The sequence below is a fragment of the Bos indicus genome, chromosome 18, assembly GCF_029378745.1.
Source record: "Bos indicus isolate NIAB-ARS_2022 breed Sahiwal x Tharparkar chromosome 18, NIAB-ARS_B.indTharparkar_mat_pri_1.0, whole genome shotgun sequence".
NCBI classification, from domain to species: Eukaryota; Metazoa; Chordata; class Mammalia; order Artiodactyla; family Bovidae; genus Bos; species Bos indicus.
In genome coordinates, this window is record NC_091777.1 from 59,469,411 (window position 1) to 59,488,786 (window position 19,376).

A 19,376-nucleotide genomic window follows, 5' to 3' on the forward strand; every position below is an offset into this window, starting at 1 on the left:
CTTATCTTGGTCAGTACAGATCACTCAGTGTTGGTTTTTCTGCTGTGCTGGATCTTTTGCCTTGCATGGGCTTTCTTTAGTTCCAGCAAATGGGGGCTACTCTGTAGTTGCTGTGTGCAGGCTTCTCATAGCTATGGCAGTGAGCCTACTGTAGCCCACTAGGCACTAGGAGAAAAAATAAAGTCACTTAGTCGTGTCCAACTCTGACCCCATGTACTGTAACCCTCAGAGGAGCCTGGTGGGGTCGCAAAGAGTTGGACACGACTGAGTAACACTTTCACTTTTTCTCCTAGTTTTCAGATCTCCCTGTTATTGATTGATCACCCTGAATTTTACTTGGCAGTGTATTAACAGACTTAGTTCAAACACACTGAGTGGGACTCTCAAACTTATCTGGACTTGCTGAGGAGGTGGATGGCCCCATGAGGCGCTTACTGATGTACCAAGGTCAGTATCTCCAAAGCACAGACTGGTGCCTGTTTTTCTGCACTGTCGGTGGGTCACTGTAGTGTCTAACGAGCTTGATCCTTGAAGAACTGGGATGTCAAGACAGTTTTCTCCTTATAGGTGTTAGTAGGAAGTAGCCGGTTGTAAGAGTTGTGTGTTTCACATTCTAGCTTGTCATCCCTACACAAATCCAGTTCTTTACTTAAACTGCTTAAATTAATTCTAATTGCATTAATATCTGGGTTTCAAGGTCCAGCCACCACCCTACATTAACCCCCAGCCCCACCACCACACCAGGTTTCAGTTCCCAGGCCTCTCAATCCCTTCAGCCTTATCAGGACTCCTGTTAAGAATAAACCTTACTTTACAGTGCAATGATCGCACAGAATTTTAAGTTTTTACTTTAAAACTGTTCTGTGACAGTTACCTAAACTAGGGAGGAATCAATGGTGCAACACAAGACATGGAAGACCCTAAAATATTTCTAAGCAGGTCAGGAAGCAACAGAACTGGACATGGAACAACAGACTGGTTCCAAATAGCAAAAGGAGTACGTCAAGGCTGTATATTGTCACCCTGCTTATTTAACTTATATGCAGAGTACATCATGAGAAACGCTGGGCTGGAAGAAGCACAAGCTGAAATCAAGATTGCCAGGAGAAATATCAATAACCTCAGATATACAGATGACACCACCCTTACGGCAGAAAGTGAAGAGGAACTAAAAAGCCTCTTGATGAAAGTGAAAGAGGAGAGTGGAAAAGTTGGCTTAAAGCTCAACATTCAGAAAACTAAGATCATGGCATCTGGTCCCATCACTTCATGGGAAATAGATGGGGAAACAGTGTCAGACTTTATTTTTGGGGGCTCCAAAATCACTGCAGATTGTGATTGCAGCCATGAAATTAAAAGATGCTTACTCCTCGGAAGGAAAGTTATGACCAACCTAGGTAGCATATTCAAAAGCAGAGACATTACTTTGCCAACAAAGGTCCGTCTAGTCAAGGCTATGGTTTTTCCAGTAGTCATGTATGGATGTGAGAGTTGGACTGTGAAGAAAGCTGAGCGCCGAAGAACTGATGCTTTTGAACTGTGGTGTTGGAGAAGCCTCTTGAGAGTCCCTTGGAATGCAAGGAGATCCAACCAGTCCATGCTAAAGGAGATCAGTCCTGGGTGTTCTTTGGAAGGAATAATGCTAAAGCTAAAACTCCAGTACTTTGGCCACCTCATACAAAGAGTTGACTCATTGGAAAAGACTCTGATGCTGAGAGGGATTGGGGGCAGGAGGAGAAGGGGACGACAGAGGATGAGATGGCTGGATGGCATCACTGACCCGATGGATGTGAGTCTGAGTGAACTCCGAGAGTTGGTGATGGACAGGGAGGCCTGGCGTGCTGCGATTCATGGGGTCGCAAAGAGTCGGACACGACTGAGCAACTGAACTGAACTGAACTGAAACCCAGACAAGCTGTCTTTTGGAACCAAAGGAAGAACGTGCACCCGCTTGGCCCCGCCCCTCTCGGCAGGAACCTTCTCAGTGGCCTCTGCTCAGGCCCAGCCCCCAGCTCCTCTACCCTCTTTACCCAGGTCCGCAAGTTTCAAGCAAGTTCCAAAACCGTGACTGAGGAGCTGAGGTCACTTGTTGGGAACATGAGGTACATTTTTTTCCCCCTAAACCGTGCCTGGGTGTCCCCTCTTCTCCATTTAGGAGGTCTTTGGACTGTAAAATTACCCTCACCTGCTTCTCCACACCGAGTAATTTCAGTTTTGGCCCTCAGAGGCCGGACTCATGTATGGATGTGAGTATGGATGTGAGAGTTGTGCTACAAAGAAAGCTGAGCACCGAAGAACTGATGCTTTTAAACTGTGGTGTTGGAGAACACTCTCGAGAGTCCCTTGGAATGCAAGGAGATCCAACCAGTCCATCCTAAAGGAAATCAGTCCTGAATATTCATCAGAAGGACTGATGGTGAACCTAAAACTCCCAATAGTTTGGCCACCTGATGCGAAGAGCTGACTCAGTGGAAAAGACCCTGATGCTGGGAAAGATTGAAGGCAGGAGGAGAAGGAGATGACAGTTGATGAGATGGTTGGATGGCATCACTGACTCAATGGACATGAGTTTGAGTAAACTCCAGGAGTTGGTGATGGACAGGGAGGCCTGGATTGCTGTAGTCCATGGGGTCACAAAGAGTCAGACACGACTGATCAACTGAACTGAACTGAACTGAGCACCATGGGAGAAACTGGTCACAAAATGCCTCCCAAACACTAGCTGAAATGAAAGTCAAGAGGGAAGGGATGGAAAAATAGCTCTTTGCATCAGGTGGCCAAAGTATTGGAGTTTCAGCTTCAACATCAGTCCTTCCAATGAACACCCAGGACTGATCTCCTTTAGGATGGACTGGTTGGATCTCCTTGCAGTCCAAGGGACTCTCAAGAGGCTTCTCCAACACCACAGTTCAAAAGCATCAATTATTTCGCGCTCAGCTTTATTCACAGTCCAACTCTCACATCCATACATGACCACTGGAAAGGCCATAGCCTTGACTAGATGGACCTTTGTTGGCAAAGTAATGTCTCTGCTTTTGAATATGCTGTCTAGGTTGGTCATAACTTTCCTTCTAAGGAGTAAGCGTCTTTTAATTTCATGGCTGCAGTCACAAAATACAGTTGGAATCCATAGTCATTCCCTTCACTGTCTGCTTGTTCAACTCTAATCACTTGACCTTCAAGCACCTGATCACAGCCAACTCCCAAATTAAACATTTCATTTCACCATTTTGCCATTTCAGTTTTTTTCATGGAAGTGAACCCCACCCCTAAAGAAACTCAGCTTCTTCGTGTTTATGCTGCACCTACTTTGTGCACGTCATGGCATTTACGAGCATCATGTCACGAAAGTTTGAAAACAACCCACTGATTCATACGTGCCTTGGTGTAAAGAGGACAGACAGCTTCTGGGAGCACCTGTTGATTTACCAGATGGGATGCTGACCAACCTATGAATCAATGAATAAGGGCAAAGAGATCTTTAACATTTACTTTTGAAGACCAGTGGGCCCTGACTGCAGGAGCCCCACAGCAATAGGGAAAACAGAGACTTCACTCTTAACAGGTGCAGACGAAGGCTCATGCACACTGAGACAAAGCTGAGATGAAGGGCAAAACAATCGTTTGCTAGGATCCTGGATGGTGAGACCTGCCTGCTGGTCTTGAAGGATCTCTGGGGGCTGTGGGGTGTGCTGTGGCTCACTGTGGGGACCCAGATCCTGAGGGCGAACTATGAGAGAGCACTCATCTGCGTGAGGTCTCCATCTTAGCCTGACATTAGCTCCACTCAGAACCTGTAGGCTACAGCGATGGCGCCCCTAAGGCCAAAGGATGAAAGGGCCAGGATGCAGCTCTAACCATCAGCAGACAGGCTGTCCAAAGACTTCCTGTACACATGCCTTTCAACGTAATTCTACCCACAAAAGGGTCAAGACCCAGTTCTAACCACCACTGTGCAGGCACATGCCTCCAGACCAGCCTAAGCCATCAAGGTTGTTCAGCCACTCAGTCGTGTCCGACTCTTTGTGAACGCATGGACTCTAGCATGCCAGGCTTCCCTGTCCTTCACCATCTCCTGGAGTTTGCTCAAACTCATATCCATTGAATCGGTGATGTCATCCAAGCCTCTAGTTCTCTGTCGCCCCTTTCTGCTCCTGTCCTCAGTCTTTCCCAGCATCAGGGTCTCTTCCAATGAGTTGGCTCTTCACATCAGGGGGCAGACACCAAAAGCAAGAAAAGTAGAGCCCCACAGCTTGCAAACAGAGTCCACAAATAACACGTGGGACACCACCCTGGGATTAGATGTCCTCTGGCCCTTGGATTGGGAGAAGGGTTCCTGGGATATCTCCTGCAGGGGGCCATTTCTCCAAGGTCAAGAAACGTAACTACGCTACCAGATAGATTAAAATACAAATAGAAATTTACACAAAAGGAGGTGACAGAGGAATATGTTTCAGAGGGAGGAACAAGACAAAACCCCAGAAGAACTAAATAACATGGAGATAGACAATCTACCTGAAAGAGTCCAGAGTAATGATAGTAAACATGATCAAAGAACTTGGGAGAAGAATGCACGACCTGAGAAATGGGAAGTCTTTAATGAAGACTTAGAAATATATAACAACCAACCAAACAGAACTGAGGAATATAGTAAATTAAAAAAAAAAACCCAAAAAACAGAAACTAAAATGAATCAGAACAGGCTAAATGAGGCAGAAAACACATCAGTGAGCTAGAAGAAAGAGTACTGAAAATCACCACTACTGAACACAATAAAAAAGAATAAAAGGAGGACATTTTAAGAGACCTCTGGGACAACAAGCCACTAATATTTGCCCTGTAGGAGTCCCAGAAGAAGACAGGAAAGATAGAAAACAACTGAAACCACTCTAATCTGGGAAAGTAAACAATCACCCAAGTCTAAGAAACACCAAGAGCCCATATCTAAATAAAAACTTCATAGTAAGGAGAAGCCAAAAATCTGTAATAGATACACAATCAAAATGCACATGAAAAAACCCTCAACATCCTGAGACTGTCCACTGTGTCAGGCTCCTTGGTGCACCCATTTACCAGGTTGAATTCTGCCCAATGCATCAGTCATTCAATAAAGCTAATTAGGGACTTCCCCAATGGTTCAGTGGTTAAGAATCTGCCTGTCAATGCAGAGCATATGGGTTTCATCCTTGGTCTGAGAAGATCCCACATGCCACAGGGCAATTAACAGCGTGTCCATGCTTTAGAGCCTGTGAGCTGCAACTACTGAGCCCTCGCACCTAAAGGCTGTGCTCCCCAACAAGAAAAGCCAACACACTGCAACTAGAGAAAGCTTGCATGCAGCAACGAAGACCCAGCACAGGCAGAAAAAAAAGAAAAAGAAAATTAGTCCTTCAAGTTTATTTGATGCAATTTTTGTACATTAATGGAAGTTGGTCTAAAATGCACTGCTGTGCTATTTGGATTACAGTCATATGAATGTTCTGGTATAGAGTGTAGAGAGAGTAACTTTAGTTACAAATTATGACTATGTAACCCCCAAATTTTATGTTGTTTGATTCCATGGTGACAAGAAATTGTTCTAGATTTATTTAAACCTGAGAGCCTAATGGTACCTTCTTAGCTGCTGTTATAAAGTACTGAAGTGAGACAAAACTGTGTTGATGGAATAAACATGATTCATCCAGGGTTGTGACACAATGTTTATATTTTATTCATGGAAACAGGGAACTGATACATTCAGAATGTAGTTCTTTGAATACAACAGTAGCAAATGGTAATGACAGCTGTTAAATGCGATTCATACACATACACATATTACCCTGGTTCTGATCAAATTTGATGCTCAAAATAATTGCTCTGTGCCAGGGGATGTTCAACTTTAAGGGATCCAATATGTTATTTTCTTCTTTTGTGTGCCGTTTCTCAAGGACTCTCTATTCCTTATCAGTTCCTGGAAAACAGGAACGAGCAGAGCTGCACACAGTTCTCAGGACTGAGATTGTGAGAAAGGGCACCTGCTTGGATTCCTTTCAGTGACTCCCTTCAGTGACCTTTTACTTAAAGGTAATCTATTCAGTTATGCCCCTCTTCCTCAGGATATGGAATGCTTTCTGGCCCTTTGAAGATTGTTATTTGCTTGGCTTTGTTTTTGCTCAATTTTTTTTTTACTGCCTAAAGCTGCCTTGTATGAAGATATATAAACATGCATTTCTGCAAATAAAGCACCCTTGTTTCACTCGAGACTTGGGTCCCCTGCTTCCTTCTCGTTGACTCCATTTCCCAGGTCCCAGTCTACAAAGATCGTGACAAGTGGTGCCCGAACAGGGACCTGGTGAACGCCCTTGGCAAGTGGATGGAGTGACTGTTAGGACCTATGGAGGTTGGTAAGTGAGGGGTTATAGAGCAAACGGCAGGAAATCCCCACCACTTTTCTACTTTACTTCATCATTTATTTAAGGTTCAAGGACTTTTGGTTTTGTGTCAATGGATAGAGGCTTGTCTCCAAACAGTGGTTAAATATAATCCCTGGTTCCCTGATGAAGGCAGTTTCGATTTAGAAATTTGGAACTGGGTTAAAGAAAATGTTGAACAAGCTGCAAGATGGGGAGAAAATATTCCAAGAAATTTCTGGCCCTTGTGGACCAGCATTAAAGCTGTGATCTTGCCATTTCAAGGCAATTCTAGCCCCCCTGATATTCGTCAACAGGCGGAATGCTCATTATACGAATATGAATTAGATGATAAGACTTTACAGAAGGCACAATTAGAGCAACATAAAATGTTTCAAAACTGTCCCACCATCCCTGCTCCGGCTGTCCCAAGCGCTCCTCCTCCTCCTCTTGTAATGGTCCTGAAACCGAAGGTCCCCTCAATTAGAGGACAAAATTAATCTGATGATGATTCTTCTGATGCTCTCTGACACTAAAGCCAACATTACTTTTTTTGATGACAATGATAAGCCCCTAACACACACTCATATTTATGAAAACAGACGATCCACTCATTCTCTTTCACGACGAAGGCTTTCTGATTTACTGGCTTTGCAATCTCGAGTCTCTGAGGCTGATGATCTCTTTGCCTTTCCTGGTTAGGAAATGTTTATGCTCAAGGGCAACTAATACTGCAATATGAAGGCATTGATTTTTCTCACATGCAACAAATGAAAAATGCTGTAACTATGTATGGCCCTCATTCACCTTTTACAAAAGAACTTCTAAATGCTATGGCATCTTTTGTTGGAAATTTTATTCCTTATGATTGGTGAATTTTGAGAAAAGCTCTTCTTAAACCACAAAAATAACTTCAATGGATAATGTGGTTTCATGATGTGACCCGAGATCATGCCAATTCTAATGCTTGAGCTGGCACTCCCCAAAACCAAATTACTTTAAAAATGTTAACCAGTATGGGGCAATTTGATTTGGTGAAAGCTCAGATACAATGCCCTCCTTTGTTGCATGAGCAATTGAAAGAAGTTGCCCTTGAAGCTTGGCATCGAATTACTCATCAAGGAGAACCTAAAAGTAACTACACAAAGATATTACAAGGGCCTAATGAAGCCTATGCTGATTTTTTACCTAGACTGGGAGTTGCTCTCTCCCATAATGTTGTCCATAATGTTGTCGGAGAAGAGACAAGAGTGCAATTAGAAAAACTACTTGCATATGAGAATGTGAATCAGGAGTGTCAAAGAGCCACCACTCCAATTCATGAGACCGGGAATGTTATTGATTATTTGAAGGATTGTCGCAACTTAGGATCAGAAACTCAGACAATGCAAATGTTAGCTGAAGCAATGGCTGCTGCCTTTAAAAAGGGGAATGAAGGTGGTTTTGTTTGTGGAGATAAGAGCCATTTAAAAAAGAACTGCCCTAAAAACACACACACACACAAATAAAACTACTAAAAAACTTCCAGGAGTCTGCCCTCAATGTCATAAAGGGGTACATTGGGCTAAAAAATATCGATCTAAGTATGATGTTGAAGGGAACCCTATTTCAGGAAACTCAAAGATGGGAACTCCCCGGGTCCCCATCAACAAAAACCAGGGGCAAACTCCATCTTTTCCCTCAAACCTTCAACATCCAGCAATGCTGCCGTCAATATACCAGCCCTAAATGATTTTCTTCTTTTTCCTCAAGCAGTCCCTTCTAGAATACCTACCGGACTTTATGGACCCCTACCCCCACAAACCTTCGGCCTTATACTTGGCCAAACTAGTCTGACTTCTAAGGAAATGGGTATCCACCCTGAAATAATTGATTCAGATTATAAGAAAAAAGATTCAAATTATGATGTCCTCACAGATACTATGACAATTCAAAAAGGGGGACAGAATTGCCCAATTACTTCTTTTACCTTACGTTTGTATTAACTCTTCTAACGGTAATCGAAAAGGTGGATTTGGGAGTACAGATCAAAAGCAATCCTTATGGACATCAATAGTATTTGAATATGCATGACTAAATATAAATATCAAAATTAATGGCAGAAGATTTTCTGGTCTTCTTGATACTGGATCTGATATTACCATTATTTTCAAACATTTATGACCCAAATCTTGGCCTATACAGAGACTTTCTCGCCAAATTGCAGGGATTTCTCAAACCAAAATACAAGAGGTTTATCAAAATGTCCAAATATATCCATATGAGGGACCAGTAGGCCAGCCTGCAACATTACAACCTTATGTGATAGATGAACCCCTTAATTTAATAGGAAGAGATTTACTTATGCAATGGCAAACTCAAATATATATTCCACATTTTTCCTAGGGGCTACCACTCATTTAACAAACAATACAATTATTAAAATAACTTGGAAAAATGACGAGCCTATTTAGACAGAGCAGTAGCCCTTTACAAAAGAGAAATTTGAAGCTGCTAAAGAACTTATAGATACACAATTGAAACTAAAACATATTGAGGAATCTTGTTCCCCTTGGAATTCTCCCATTTTTGTAATAAAAAAGAAACCTGGCAAATGACATCTTTTAACAGATCTTCGAAAAGTTAATACATCTATGAAACCTTTGGGTGCATTACATCCAGGAATTCCATCACCTACCACTGTTCCTCAAAACTGGTATATTATTATTACAGATTTACAGGATTGGTTTTTTACTATACCTTTACACCCTCTAGACCCAGACAGATTTGCTTTCTTTCTTATCATAATCATTTCGGGCCTCATAAACGGTATCAGTGGACTGTGTTGCCTCAAGGAATGATGAATTCTCCCACCATGTGTCAAAATTATGTAGCCAAAGCCCTTGCCTGTGAGAAAACAATTTCCTGACTTTCTTATTATTCATTATATGGATGATACATTGTTTTCAGCTCCATCTATTTTAGAAACTCAACAGATGTTTGACATAGCTCAACAATGCTTAAAAGCTTCTAAATTAATCATTGACCCTGAAAAGATTCAAATATCTACACCTTACTATTACTTAAGATTTGTTGTTAATAGACAACATATTACTCCCCAACTAACACAGATTCATGTTAATAAATTATTAACCTTGAATGATTTTCAAAAACTTTTCAGTTCAGTTCCATTCAGTCGCACAGTCGTGTCCGACTCTTTGTGAACCCATAAATCACAGTACTCCAGGCCTCCCTGTCCATCACCAACTCCCGGAGTTCACTCAGACTCATATCCATTGAGTCAGTCATGCCATCCAGCCATCTCATCCTCTGTCGTCCCCCTCTCCTCCTGCCCCCAATCCCTCCCAGCATCAGAGTCTTTTCCAATGAGTCAACTCTTTGCATGAGGTGGCCAAAGTACTGGAGTTTCAGCTTTAGCATCATTCCTTCCAAAGAAATCCCAGGGCTGACCTCCTTCAGAATGGACAGGTTGGATCTCCTTGCAATCCAAGGGACTCTCAAGAGTCTTCAACACCACAGTTCAAAAGCATCAGTTCTTCAGTGCTCAGCCTTCTTCACAGTCCAACTCTCACATCCATACATGACCACTGGAAAAACCATAGCCTTGACTAGACGGAAGTTTGGTGGCGAAGTAATATCTCTGCTTTTGAATATGCTATCTAGGTTGGTCATAACTTTTCTTCCAAGGAGTAAGCGTCTTTTAATTCCATGGCTGCAATCACCATCTGTGGTGATTTTGGAGCCCCCAAAAATAAAGTCTGACACTGTTTCCACTGTTTCCCCATCTATTTGCCACGAAGTGATGGGACCAGATGTCATGATCTTAGTTTTCTGAATGTTGAGCTTTCAGCCAACTTTTTCACTCCCCACTTTCACTTTCATCAAGAGGCTTTTGAGTTCCTCTTCACTTTCTGCCGTAAGGGTGGTGTCATCTGCATATCTGAGGTTATTGATATTTCTTCCAGCAATCTTGATTCCAGCTTGTGCTTCTTCCAGCCCAGCGTTTCTCATGATGTACTCTGCATATAAGTTAAATAAGCAGGGTGACAATATACAGCCTTGACGTACTCCTTTTGCTATTTGGAACCAGTCTGTTGTTCCATGTCCAGTTCTAACTGTTGCTTCCTGACCTGCATATAGGTTTCTCAAGAGGCAGGTCAGGTGGTCTGGTATTCCCATCTCTTGAAGAATTTTCCACAGTCTATTGTGATCCACACAGTCAAAGGCTTTGGCATAGTCAATAAAGCAGAAATAGATGTTTTTCTGGAACTCTCTTGCTTTTTCGATGATCCAGCGGATGTTGGCAATTTGATCTCTGGTTCCTCTGCCTTTTCTAAAACCAGCTTGAACATCAGGAAGTTCACGGTTCACGTATTGCTGAAGCCTGGCTTGGAGAATTTTGAGCATTACTTTACTAGCATGTGAGATGAGTGCAATTGTGCAGTAGTCTGAGCATTCTTTGGCATTGCCAAAAACTTTTAGGCGATATAAATTGGATTAGACCCTCTTTAGACATTACACATTATCAACTGACTAATTTAACACTTTAAAAAGAGATCCCAATTTAAATAGCCCTCTTTCACTTTCACAAGAGGCATGAGAAAAACTCTGTTTAATACAAAATAAATTGCAAAAAGAATTTCTTACTCATATTAGACTTGATTTACCTCTAGAATTATTTATACTCCCCTCTCTCCATTCTCCCACAGGACTTTCTACCCAACAAGAATACCCAATAGAATGGATTTATACCCATTTTAGAGGGACAAGGTCACTTACACCCTATCTTGATTTGATCACTCTAATCATTATCAATGGAAGAAATAGAACTAAGACTCTAATTGGCTCCAATCCTCATAAAACTGTAGTACCTGTTAGTAAATCTCAATTCGAGAACACATTACAAACTTCTACCGATTTCCAAATAGCCTTTCTGGAATATTTTGGAGAAATTTCACTTCATTATCCTTCTAACAAACTCTGGAATTTCTTCAAAAATACTGAATTTATTATCTCTCGCATTGTCACATCACAACCTATACCTCAAACTGATGTTTTCTATATAGATGGGACTAAAAACGTCAAAGCCTCATTCTGGTCTCTCAAAGAATATAAAGTCTTTTATACTAGATTTCACTCTGCTCAACAAAACGAATTATATGCTCTCATTCAGGTTATTCACCTACATTCGTATCCTACTAATATAGTTTCTGGCTCCTTATATTCAGTTTTTGTATTAAGAAATATAGAAACTTCTACCATAAATTCTAATCAATCTATTATCCAACAACTTTTTCTTGAACTACAGTCTATTGTTAAGAACCACACTTCCCCCATTTATATTACCCATATTCGAACACATTCTTGTCTTCCTGGCCCGATGGCTCATGGCAATGAACAAGCTGATAAACTTGTCTCTTTTGCTACTCCTGAAGAGCAACATGCTCTATTACACAATAATGCTGGCTCATTACATCAAATTTGGAAAATTCCATATGGATATGCTAAAGAAATCATTAATAATTGCTCTACTTGTAGGGTCCTACATCTTCGATCCATTGCACAAAGTATCAGTCCTCAAGGATTACAACCCAATCAGTTCAGTTCAGTTCAGTTCAGTCACTCAGTTGTGTCCAACTCTTTGTGACCCCAATGAACTATGGCAAATGGATGTAACTCATTGCCCTGAACTTTCTCCCTCTAACTTCTTACATATCTCAATCAATAAAAATTCTCCCTTTAAATGGGCCACACCTTCCTGAGGTGAAACTACACAACATGTTATAACCCACTTATTAACTTGCTTTACAATAATGGGAACACCTAGTTCTATAAAAACAGACAATGGCCCTACCTACATTTCTAGGCAATTCAACAATTTTTACAGTCATTTTCTATTAAACATATTACAGGTAATCCTTATAACCACAAGCACAGGGCATAGTTGAATGAGCACATCACACACTGAAACTACAAATAAAAAAATTAAAAAAGGGGGAATACACAGGAACACTTCTATCTTCCTTATCTGTTATGGTCTTTACAGACTGGGACCTGGAGACTGGAGTCGATGAAAAGAAGGCGAAGAAAAGAAGGATGTGGGGGACGCAAGTCTCGAGTAAAACAAGGGTACTTTATTTGCAGAAACGCATTCTTATATATCTTCAATAAAATGATTACTCAGCCATTAATGAAATTCCATCAGTTGCAAAAAAATGGATAGTCCTGTAAGTAAAAGGCCACTGAAGAGAGTCACTGAAGGGAATCCAAGCAGGTGTTCTTTCCCATGATCTCAGTTCTGAGACCGGTGTGCAGCTCTGCTCGTTCCTGTTTTCCAGAACTGATAAGGAACATAGAGTCCTTGAGAAACGGCACAGAAATGAAGAAAAGACAACATATTGGGTCCCTTAAAGTTGAACATCCCCTGACAATCCCCCATTTTTTCATAATTGGGGGTGACTGTAGATACTTTTTGTGAAAAAGGCCCAGACCAATTGAGTTTGTTTAGTTCGAACAATTTTAGTTGAAAGGCATCAGTATACTACAAATATAATCACCAGGATAATTATCAGTGTTATAACTCCAGATCCAATACTATGTGTAATGCTTTGAAACCATCCTCGAGTGTCTAGCCCAGATAATTGATCAGCTAGCTGTTCAGCTAATGTATCCAAACTGTTGGAAGAGGGTAGACTCTTAGAGAAGGTTTCAAAGATTTCCTTTTGTAATAATTGTACATTTAAGGAAGCATTATCATGTATGTCTTGCAAATGAAATTTGATTTGTTCCCTATAGTAGGCACTATAGTTGAACAATATAGAGATCAAATTGCCAACATCTGCTGGATCATGGAAAAAGCAAGAGAGTTCCAGAAAAACATCTATTTCTTCTTTATTGACTATGCCAAAGCCTTTGACTGTGTGGATCACAATAAACTGTGGAAAATTCTTCAAGAGATGGGAATACCAGAACATCTGATCTGCCTCTTGAGAAATTTGTATGCAGGTCAGGAAGCAACAGTTAGAACTGGACATGGAACAACAGACTGGTTCCAAATAGCAAAAGGAGTACGTCAAGGCTGTATATTGTCTCCCTGCTTATTTAACTTATATGCAGAGTACATCATGAGAAACGCTGGGCTGGAAGAAGCACAAGCTGGAATCAAGATTGCCAAGAGAAATATCAATAACCTCAGATATGCAGATGACACCACCCTTATGGCAGAAAGTGAAGAGGAACTAAAGAGCCTCTTGATGAAAGTGAAAGTGGGGAGTGAAAAAGTTGGCTTAAAGCTCAACATTCAGAAAACTAAGATCATGACATCTGGTCCCACCACTTCATAGGAAATAGATGAGGAAACAGTAGAAACAGTGTCAGACTTTATTTTTTGGGGCTCCAAAATCACTGCAGATGGTGACTGTAGCCATGAAATTAAAAGATGCTTACTCCTCGGAAGGAAAGTTATGACCAACCTAGATAGCATATTCAAAAGCAGAGACATTACTTCGCCAACAAAGATTCGTCTAGTCAAGGCTATGGTTTTTCCTGTGGTCATGTATGGATGTGAGAGTTGGACTGTGAAGAAGGCTGAGCGCCGAAGAATTGATGCTTTTGAACTGTGGTGTTGGAGAAGACTCGAGAGTCCCTTGGACTGCAAGGAGATCCAACCAGTCCATTCTGATGGAGATCAGCCCTGGGATTTCTTTGGAAGGAATGATGCTAAAGCTGAAACTCCAGTACTTTGGCCACCTCATGCAAAGAGTTGACTTATTGGAAAAGACTCTGATGCTGGGAGGGATTGGGGGCAGGAGAAGAAGGGGACGACAGAGGATGAGACGGCTGGATGGCATGACTGACTCGATGGACGTGAGTCTGAGTGAACTCCGGGAGTTGGTGATGGACAGGGAGGCCTGGCGTGCTCTGATTCATGGGGTCGCAAAGAGTCGGACACGACTGAGCGACTGAACTGAACTGATAGTTGAACCAAATAGGGGTTTTACAAAATTGAGTAGAATTCCAGTCACATTTTAGTGTAACTTGTTTTTGTAAATCAATTAATTGATCTGTGACTCATTGGATGGCTGTTTTTATGTCGTGTATTTCATCTTGAACTTCCTCATTTACCTGAGCCTGACTGGTCCACACAGTATGAGCATCTTTGGTCCAATTTTGAATACAGTTGTGTGTTTGAATTGAGGTTTGTAAAGCAATGCCTGTGACAGCGGCAGTAGTGCAAATGGCTATTAATTACAAAATGCCAAGAATTAACCATCCAGTGAATTGTTTAGATAGTCGAAGCAATTTAGTAACTAGCCAGGAGGCAAGTCCTACCATGGGACCCTCTTCCCAGGGTCGTTGGAGATCTACTGGCAACCACAGACTATGTCGAGATCAAAGAATCAAAAGGGATTCGTTTTTCAAAGAAATAGAAGAATTAAGACAAGTGTACAATTTGCAATCTATACAAGTCAGAGAACATAAAGTCTTATTAAACTGAAAGTTCTCTATAGCTATAACAAAAGGAAGGGGAACACAAGCTTGTATGAAATATGAATGATTATTACAAAAGGAATAGTTAGTATGACTACAGCTGGTCCCCATGAAATATCCAGTCCAAGTTTCAAGTTCTTCAGTGCTCACGGCAAGTTTCCAGATGTCCCATTGTTCAGGCCCAATCCATTTATTGAGGACAATTCGGGAATGAGGGGGTGCCATTCCACCGTCAAGCCAGCCAAGAAGTCCTTTGTCATGGTAAAGTTCCATCATAGTATTAGGAACCTTTTATGCTACTTGAGTAGCATAATCACATACAGTGCTGTTAATATCATCTGAAAAGTTAGACAACCACATACCATGGGGTCCCCAATCAACAATGGTGTAATTGGCCCCAAACATTAATTTCCCTGATTTAGCTTGACATCTGTCCCAATGAACAGGAGTATATTTAAAGTTCTTATATGTAAACCCTTGCATAATGATTTTTGTCCTTTTCCTAGAGTTTCAGTAGTGTTGACATGGTTCTCATAGAAAGAAAGGGCAGTAAACAGTCCAAGCAATGTCTGAAAGTTCTTTGGAGGCAGAATGAAAGCCCTTGTTTGTCGGCTAACGTTAATGCATAATTCTGCTGGACCCATGCATAGAGGAAGGACTTCATACCCAAGAGAAATATTAATTATTCTCCCTTCTTCCTCAGGATGAAAGGGCCCCTCCAAGCTCTGAGGAGGAGGCATATGTACTGAGTCATTGGTGGATACGATCGGTCCTTTATCTGTCCATTCTACAACCTGCAATAAAGGGGGGTTGGGTATAAAGGCCCAGTAAATATGATTAATTAATTCAGCTTGAGCAGGGGAGGCAAAAGCAAGCAAAGCAAGCCTAGCAACAAATGTATTTTCTGGATTCCGAGGCATTCCCTGTTGAGAAACCAGATTTTCAGCTTGATTAGTAAGGGTTTTTATTTGTCCCCAAGTAGGGAGATCATGAGGTCGATGACATTGAGGGCGGTGCTTCTTGGAGATTTTTAGAGCCGCCATGGCCTCTATTGGAATTTTTTCATCCCGGGGGTTTTGTCTTTTCGTCTTTATTTTGAACACCGGAGGCTCCCCTGGGGCAGATCTTCCAAAGAGGAAGCCAATTGAGTTTGTTGGATCCATCTGGAGAAATACAAACATACCCCTTTCCCTGTAAGATTAATTTCCTAGATTTCCATTGCTTAGTTAGCCCATCTTGATACCAAATGGGCAGAGGAAGAGAGGTATCCTTCAATTCCTTGAAATGTTTTTCTGCTCGTGTCAAGATATCTCCTTGTGGTAAGTTTAAAAAATTCAAAAGAAATAAAGCTGTATTAACAATAGTTATAGGATTAGAGAGTATATCGTGTTGAGATCTAGTAAAGTCTGCTCTGGATAAGGAATATAGAAATGTTCCTGTGTATTCCCCCTTTTTAAATTTTTTAATTTGTAGTTTCAGTGTTCGATGTGCTCGTTCAACTATGCCCTGTGCTTGTGGATTGTAAGGAATGCCTGTAACATGCTTAATAGAAAAAAATTGTAAAAATTATTTGAATTGCCTAGAAGTATAGGCAGGGCCACTGTCTGTTTTTATAGAGTTAGGAGTTCCAATTATTGCAAAACAAGCTAATGGGTGGGTTATAACATGTCGTGCAGCCTCACCTTGAAAAGGTGTGGCCCATATAAAAGAAGAATTTGTGTCGATACAGACATGTAGGAAAGAAGATGGAGAAACTTCAGGGCAATGAGTTACATCCATTTACCATAATTCATTGGGTTGTAATCCTCGAGGATTAACACCCTGTGAAATAGGTTGAAGATGTAGGGGTCTACAAGTAGAGCAATTATTAATGATTTCTTTAGCATGGCGGTATGGAATTTTCTAAATTTGGTTTAAGTAGCCAGCATTATTGTGCAATAGAGCATGTTGTTCCTCAGGAGTAGCAACAGAAATAAGTTTATCAGCTTGTTCATTAAAATGAGCCATAGGGCCGGCAAGGCAGGAATGTGTTCAAATATGGGTAATATAAATGGGGGAAGTGCAGTCCCTAATAAGAGATTGTAGTTCGAGAAAAAGTTGTTGAATAATAGGTTGACTGGAAATTATAATAGAGGTTTCTATATTTCCTAATATAAAAACTGAATATAAGGAGTCAGAGACTATATTAATAGGGTAAGGATGTAGGTGAATAACGTGAATAAGAGTATATAATTCGTTTTGTTGAGCAGAATGAACTTTAGTATCAGTTCAGTTCAGTTACTAAGTCATGTCTGACTCTTTGCAATGCCATGAATCGCAGCATGCCAGGCCTCCCTGTCCATCACCAACTCTTGGAGTCTACCCAAACTCATGTCCATCGAGTTGGTGATGCCATCCAGCCATCTCATCCCTTTCTCCTCCTGTGCCCAATCCCTTCCAGCACCAGGGTCCTTTCCAATGAGTCAACTCTTCGCATGAGGTGGCCAAAGTACTGGAGTTTCAGCTTCAGCATCAGTCCTTCCAATGAACACCCAGGACTGATCTCCTTTAGGATGGACTGGTTGGATCTCCTTGCAGTCCAAGGGACTCTCAGGAGTCTTCTCCAACACCACAGTTCAAAAGCATCAATTCTGCAGCACTCAGCTTTATTCACAGTCCAACTCTCACATCCATACATGACCACTGGAAAAACCATAGCCTTAACTAGACGGAACTTTGTTGGCAAAGTAATGTCTCTGCTTTTGAATATGCTATCTAGGCTGGTCATAATTTTCCTTCCAAGGAGTGAGCATCGTTTAATTTCATGGCTGAAGTCACCATCTGCAGTGATTTTGGAGCCCCCCCAAAATTTAGTATAAAAGACTATATATTCTTGAGAGACCAGAATGAGGCTTTGGCGTTTTTAGTCCCATCTATATAGAAAACATCAGTTTGAGGTATAGGTTGTGATGTGACAATGTGAGAGATAATAAATTCAGTATTTTTGAAGAAATTCCAGTTTGTTAAAAGGATAATGAAATGAAATTTCTCTAAAATATTCCAGAAAGGCTATTTGGAAATCAGTAGAAGTTTGTAGTGCATTCTCAAATTGAGATGTATTAATAGGTATTACAATTTTTCATTCCAATCCCAAAGAAAGGCAATGCCAAAGAATGCTCAAACTATTGCACAATTGCACTCATCTCACATGCTAGTAAAGTAATGCTCAAAATTCTCCAAGCCAGGCTTCAGCAATATGTGAACCGTGAACTTCCTGATGTTCAAGCTGGTTTTAGAAAAGGCAGAAGAACCAGAGATCAAATTGCCAACATCTGCTGGATCATTGAAAAAGCAAGAGAGTTCCAGAAAAACATCTATTTCTGCTTTATTGACTATGCCAAAGCCTTTGACTCTGTGGATCACAATAAACTGTAGAAAATTCTTCAAGAGATGGGAATATCAGAACACCTGATCTGCCTCTTGAGAAATTTGTATGCAGGTCAGGAAGCAACAGTTAGAACTGGACATGGAACAACAGACTGGTTCCAAATAGGAAAAGCAGTTCGTCAAGGCTGTATATTGTCACCCTGCTTTTACAAAGGATTGGACACGAGTTCTCTTTGTTGCAAGGCAGATTCTTAACCTGGAATTCCTGTGACCACCAGGAATGTCCTGTGAAAAATCAGTGATTTGAAGGAGATACCTGCATTTGTATAACCAATATTTCTTTATTCACAACAATCATTTGTTGTAGAAATAACCTAAATGTCTGTTGACAAATAAGTCAATTATAAAAATGTGTGTGTGACAGCCTTCCCAGGTATTACTATTGGTAAAGGACCACCTGCCACTACAGGAGACATGGCAGGAGAAGGTTTGATCCGTGGGTTGGGAAGATTGCCCTGAAGGGGGGCATGCCAATCCACTCCAGTATTCTTGCCTGGAGAATCCCATGGACAGAGGACCCTGGTGGGCTAAGGTCCATAGCGTCACAAAAAGTAGCACACGACTGAAGTGTCTGAGCACACAGCACATGAGACAGACTGGGACCTGAGGCCCTTTACTGCAGGGCTTGCTCCTGGACAAATTTCTCCTTGGGCTGCTGCTGCTGCTGCTGCTGCTAAGTCACTTCAGTCGTGTCTGACTCTGTGCGACCCCATAGACGGCAGCCCATCAGGCTCCACTGTCCCTGGGATTCTCCAGGCAAGAACACTGGAGTGGGTTGCCATTTCCTTCTCCAATGCATGAAAGTGAAAAATGAAAGTGAAGTCACTCAGTCTTGTCCGACTCAGCGACCCCATGGACTGCAGCCTACCAGGCTCCTCCATCCATGGGATTTGCCAGGCAAGAGTACTGGAGTGGGGTGCCATTGCCTTCTTGGGCTACAGAACACAAAGACACTGTAAGGGACCAGAGAAACTGTAATCACGCACATGCGCAGTCAGGGCAATTCTGAACAAAAAGAAATTAAAAGGCCACAGACCAGCTGCTATTTCTGAGGTTCCAGAAGCAAAAGCA

The 19,376-nt window shown here is 41.5% G+C and overlaps 1 protein-coding gene across 1 annotated transcript in view; it reads left to right on the forward strand.

The window, feature by feature from the left end:
• The window catches only part of LOC109571940 (zinc finger protein 665-like), a 348,725-nt gene that overhangs the window by 293,927 nt on the left and 35,422 nt on the right, over positions 1-19,376 (forward strand). The window lies entirely within an intron of this gene.